This window comes from Papaver somniferum, chromosome 7, assembly GCF_003573695.1.
Source record: "Papaver somniferum cultivar HN1 chromosome 7, ASM357369v1, whole genome shotgun sequence".
NCBI lineage: Eukaryota > Viridiplantae > Streptophyta > Magnoliopsida > Ranunculales > Papaveraceae > Papaver > Papaver somniferum.
Window position 1 is genome coordinate 7,585,643 of NC_039364.1, and position 7,004 is coordinate 7,592,646.

Genomic DNA, 7,004 nt, shown 5'->3' on the forward strand with positions numbered 1-7,004 from the left:
GGTATCAAAACAAACCCCTAATTTCAATAAACAAAATTTGGAAATAAATTGTTTGTTCACTCAGTCTAACATTTAACAATTATATATTAATAGTAGTAATCATCAACAATAACAAGATACTCGCAGAGTGACTTATTCTCTCAGAAGTAAGTTGTATTTATTAATATTAATCCTCTTCATTTTACTTTTCTTTATTATTTACATCTGAGAGGAGTTATCATTCTGCGAGTATCTTCTTCTTGTTGTTGTCGACGATCAACAACTTCACAATTTATAATTTATAATAAGGGCAGTCAATCTATGATCAAGCGAAAAATGTGTGATGCTCTTGGTATACAAATTAACAAATATCATGACCTCAGGATTAACAATACGAATTAAAATAAGTTACCGTCATGATAAAGATGTTCAATGTTTTTAAAACTTTAGAAATAATCCGGGTAAAAGAACAAACCTCTAATTTCAATTAGCAAAAAAACGAAAAGACTGTTTGTTTACTAAGTCTAACATGTATCAATTATATATTAATATTATTGATCATTAACAATAACAAGATACTTGCAGAGTGACTTACTCTTTTAAAGTAAGCAGTATATATTAATATTACTCATTTTTATTTTATATTTCTTTATTATTATATTTGAGAGGAAAAATCATTCGGTAGATATATCAACTTCTTTTTGTTGTTGATGATTATCAACTTCACAAGCCATTTTTTTGGACTGTGGTTTTCATATGAACATCCCTGATCAGTAAACAAACAATTCTAAAGCGTTAAAGGTACTCAATTCACTCTAATTGAAAGTGTTTACAAATAATATTATGACCTCACACTGAAACGTTGAAAACACATTAAACTACCGTCAAGATATAAAAGTTTTAAAAAACTTTAGAAATAAACGTGTATCAAAACATACCCCTAATTTCAATTAGCAAAAACGGGAAAAAAAATTAGTTTGTTAACTAGGTCTAAAATTTATCAATTATATATTAATAGTAGTGATGATCAACAATAACAAGATACTCGTAGAGTGGCTTATTCTCTCAAAAGTAGGTAGTATATATTAATATTAATATTTTCATGTTATTTATATTTATCATTTACATTTGAGAGGAGAAATCATTCCGCGGTTATATTCTTGATGTTGTTGTTGACGGTCATCAACTTCACAAGTCATAATTTTGCGATGGTAATTTTTCAGACAAACATTTATTCTAAATCATTTTAGTTATTTTTAATAAGGGTGGACAATTTACTTCTATGATTAAGTGAAAAGTGTGTGATGCCCATGGTTTGCAAACATAATATTAGGACCTCATGCTTAAACATACGACATACATTGAGTTACCATCATGATATAAGTGGTTCATATATTAAGAACTTTAGAAATTAATAGGGTATAAAAAAGAACCCTAATTTTAATTAGGAAAAAAACGAAAAAAATATTGTTTGTTTACCGAGTATAAAATCAATCATATATTAATATTAGTGATTGATGAGATTTTTTAATTGTTGTAGTAATTAAGATTCGAACTCTAAAACTTGTGAAGATTAAATTTAAAGATTTAATAATAAAGGGATAGTTGCTGGGTCTAGGATTCCACCGAATTCATATCATAAGGCTCAATTATTTATTCTCAACAATTATCGCTCAACAAATAAAACAACATCAACTCTGATTTTACCAAGGTAGATTCTCAAAATATTAGTTATAGATCGTAAGCATGGGACATCAAACGTTTAACCAAGCATGACCCATCAAATAAAATGATAACTAATTAATGAAAATCATAATTCTATTTTAATTAGTGCAAAAGTCAAATAGAAAATAAAATAAATTCACCCATGTATGAAATTCGTCTTCCTTCGCCGACCTTGTGTCGGGGTTTAGCTTCTCATGATAAGAACACACTCAAAAATATAATTCATAGCTCAAATGGTGTTTTTATTAAAGAAAACTAATAATACAATGAATATACAACGCTGTAATGTCGTTACAGAAGTCACTGTTACAAGAGATGTTGCAAATTCAAAATAAGCGTGCCAAACAGACTGTTACGAGTACTGTTTATAAACGACAGTTCTCTGCGACAGTCAGTGGAGTCAAATGTTCTTCTTCTTCTTCTCTGCAGCAGCAGCAGAGAAATCTTCTCTGCAACTCTCTATTCTTTACCCCTATCACTCGATATCCCTTTTATGACCTCTGAAAGACCCTTTTATACACAACAACAGTGAGATCTCTCGAGTTTTATGCAGATATCTTCTCTTTATTACCGTGTCCATACTACAACAATTATTTCCTTGTTTCTCTCTTTCACGCGTCAATAGTAGTCCAACTCCATATAAACACGTCTCTGCACAAACCAGCTAGTATCAAATACACTCAAAACACACACATTCTTTCCAAATATAGAGAATCATACCTGAAATATTCTATCCTCCCTGTCTTTCGATATATGAAGAAATCTTCTCTCTTTCTTGTAACAAATCACATTAACTTCCCTTTTTTGACTCAGCAGGATATTCTCAATTCAATTCCAAGACAAGATCTCGTTAAAACACTTTACAATTCTTCACGGGAAGTCTCGGTTTTGCTGTTGTAAATAACATGCCCTGTTTTCTTCAAACCAACAATCCAACCCAATTCCTTCGAATCCAATGCCCATATCATTTCTGTTTGGTCCAAACCGGCCCAAAGAAACCAAAACCAGTGATCGAGTCTCACTCAAACAAAATTCCTAACAGAGTTTCCGCAGGAAGAAAACCGGAGAATCTTTTCAATCATTAAATCCACCATTCTAGCCGATTTTAATAAATTCCAAACTCACTGCCAGTCTTGTTAAGCTCAATCAAATCTTCCCAAACAATTTCATCCATTGAGTCTCCTTGAATCGCCTTCAAATGCAAACCCTAAGTTATGTTGTTCTAAAGAACTCATTTTCCCGCCAAAAACCATAATTAAAAAGGTAGGGGACGACATCCCCCTAACAGAAATGTAGGTGTGAATAGCAGTTGCCATCCTAGGGGTGCAAATAGTAAAGAAGGTGTCCCTTATAAATCGAGGTGTCCCTTAGTAATTGAGGGGCCCCTTATCCAAAATTGAGAGTCTGAATAACACGTGTCCTCCGAGTGCAAATAACATTTTCGAGCCAATTCTCCACAAGAGCTTATTCTTCCAAAAACAACTAAAAAAAGTTTATTAGTGATAAAATGGGTCTCAGCTAATGTATTTGTGGGTGAAAATGTTTTTCGTTCTCATCAAATTCCCCCACACTTACATTTTGCTAGTCCTCGAGCAAAACAAAACAAGACCCACTACACAGCTGTTCATATAATAAGAAAGAGAGAGACCCGTTACATAGCTGGTCATTTTTTTTTAATTACTATTATTTATTTTTATTTATTTTGGATCCGCTACACAGCTGGTCATAACATGAAAGAAGAAAGAAAAAGACCCGTTACACAGCTGGTCATAACCCTAATAATAATTTTTTATTTTTATATTTTTAGACCCGCTACACAGCTGGTCATAATATACCTACAATAGACCCGCTCAACAACTGATCATGATTTGCAAGAAAATTCATGAAAAAGTATAGTAAAAAGTTAACCACTCCCCTACACTTAAACATTACATTGTCCTCAATGTAATTGAGTCATCCAACGCAAACATTAAGATGGGAAATTCATAAGATGCAAAAAAAGTAAACAAAAAAAAAGGTACACCTACTGGACTGTACAAAAAGAATCCCCATAAACTAACAACCTGAAAATTTTGGGATCAACCCAAAATACAGCATTTACAAAAGACAGCTTCACACTTATGTTATAATGATGCGGAGACACTGAAACTTTCAAAAATAAACAGTTACCCCCAAATCTGGTGTTTACTTCACAAGGAAGTGCATAAATAGCATAATATGGGGATACTATTGGAACTGGGAAATTTTCAATTAGCTCATGCACGGTATGAGAAACAGGGACGTCCTCTGGGTATTTGGATGCAAAGTAATCCAACAAAATTTTTGAAGCACATAATTCTAACCCTAAATTAGGTAGCATTCAGAAGTCTAGGGGTCTAGAAACAACCTTTAAGTCAGGTGAAAGATCTTGCGAGATAGATTCTTCTAATAAATTAGACAAATCATCTACACAATCATCCACAGGGTCATCTACACACTCTGTCTCGACCAGAGAGTCGCTACAAGACTGATCATCATCATCATTTAATTTTTTGCATTCCAGAATTCTCAATCTTTGTTCCAAGCTAAGTGGTGTGTGTTTATAATACTTCTCATATATCATTAGAGGCGATTCTTCACTTATTACATGTGGATCAAAAACTCCATACCGTTGCCTATGCATGTATTCACCAAGCATCATCTCAGATGAGGTTGCCTGCTGTTTTGAATTTTTGCGCTTATATTCTGTCAATGTCATCTTAGGTGACGTCTCCTCGGAAGAAGTCATCATCCTCAAAAAATCCCTGAAAAGAAATACAAAAAGAAGCGCATAAAAAGGAAAAAAAAATCTAAAATGAAATGAAAATACTGTACAAAATAAAAATAAACCTAAAAATTAATCAAAAAACAAGTCCGAGTCAGCGGCGCCAAAAATTGATGAGATTTTTAATTGTTGTAGTAATTAAGATTCGAACTAAGACTTATGAAGATTAAATTTAAAGATTTAATAATAAAGGTAGAGTTACTGGGTCTAGGATTCCACCGAATTCATATCATAAGGCTCAATTATTTATTCTCAATAATTATAGATCAACAAATAAAACAACATCAACTCTTATATTACCAAGGTAGATTCTCAAAATATTAGTTATAAATCGTAAGCATGGGACATCAAACATTTAAGCAAGCATGACCCATCAAATAAAATGATAACTAATTAATCAAAATCATAATTCCATTTTAATTAGTGCAAAAGTCAAATAGAAAAATAAAATAAATTCACTCATGTATGAAATTCGTCTTCCTCCGTCGACCCTGTGTCGGGGTTTAGCTTCTCATGATAAGAACACACTCAAAAATATAATTCATAGCTCAAATGGTGTTTTTATTAAAGAAAACTAATAATACAATGAATATGCAACGCTGTAATGTCGTTACAGAAGTCACCGTTACAAAAGATGTTGCAAATTAAAAATAAGTTTGCCAAACTAACTGTTATGAGTACTGTTTATAAACGACAGTTCTCTGCGACAGTCAATGGATGTCAAATGTTCTTCTTCTTCTCTGCAGCAGCAGCCGAGAAATCTGCTCTGCAACTCTCTATTCTTCACCCCTATCACTCCATATCCCTTCTATGACCTCTGAAAGCCCCCTCTATACACAACAGCAGTGAAATCTCTCGAGTTTAATGCAGATATCTTCTCTTTATTACCATGGCCATACTACAACAATTGTTTCCTTATTTCTCTCTTTCACGCGTCAATAGTAGTCCAACTCCATATAAACACGTCTCTGCACAACCCAGCTAGTTTCAGATACACTCATAACACACGCATTCTTTCCAAATATAGAGATCATACCCGAAATATTTTATCCTCCCTGTCTTTCGAGATATGAAGAAATCTTCTCTCTTTCTTGTAACAAATCACATTAATTTCCCTGTTTTGACTCAGCAGGATATTCTCAATTCAATTCCAAGATAAAATCTCGTTAAAACACTTCACAATTCTTCACGGGGAGTCTCGGTTTTGCTGTTATAAATAACATGCTCGGGTTTTCTTCAAACCAACTATCCAGCCCAATTTCTTCGAATCCACTTCCCATATCATTCCTGTTTGGTCCAAACCGGCCCAAAGAAACCAAAACCAGTGATCGAGTCTCACTCAAACAAAATTCCTAACAGAGTTTCCGCAGGAAGAAAACCGGAGAATCTTTTCAATCATTAAATCCACCATTCTATCCGATTTTAATAAATTCCAAACTCACTACCAGTCCTGTTAAGCTCAATCAATTCTTCCCAAACAATTTCATCCATTGAGTCTCCTTGAATCGCCTTCAAATGCAAACCCTAAGTTATGTTGTTCTAAAGAACTCATTTTCCCGCCAAAAACCATAATTAAAAAGGTAGGGGCGACATCCCCCTAACAAAAATGTAGGTGTGAATAGAAGTTTCCATCCTAGGGGTGCAAATAGTAAAGAAGGTGTCCCTTATAAATCGAGGTGTCCCTTAGTAATTGAGGGGCCCCTTATCCAAAATTGAGAGTCTGAATAACACGTGTCCTCCGGTGCAAATAACATTTTTCGAGCCAATTCTTCACAAGAGCTTATTCTTCCAAAAACAACTAAAACAAGTTTATTAGTGATAAAATGAGTCCCAGCTAATGTATTTGTGGGTAAAAATGTGTCGCACTTTCGTGCTCATCAAATTCCTCCACACTTACATTTTGCTAGTCCTCGAGAAAAACAGAAGAAGACCTACTACATAGCTGGTCATATAATAAGAGAGGGAGAGACTCTCTACACAGCTGGTAATTTTTTTTTAATTACTATTACTATTTCTTATTTTTTTTTGGACCCGCTACACAGCTGGTCATAACCCTAATAATAATTATTATTTTTTATTTATTTATTTTTAGACCCGCTACACAGCTGGTCATAATATACCTACAATAGACCCGCTCAACAGCTGATCATGATTTGCAAGAAAATTCATGAAAAAGTATAGTAAAAAGTTAACCACTCCCCCACACTTAAACGTTACATTGTCCTCAATGTAATTGAGTCATCCAACGGAAAACTTAAGATGGGTAATTCATAAGATGCTAAAAAAGTAAACAAAAATTAAAAAAAAAAATACACCTACTAGAATGTACAAAAAGGATCCACATAAACTAACAACCTGAAAATGTGGGGATCAACCCAAAATACAGCATATACAAAAGACAGCTTCACACTTATGTTATAACGATGCGGAGACGCTGAAACTATCAAAAAGAAACAGTTACCCCCAAATCTGGTGTTTACTTCAAAAGGAAGTGCAT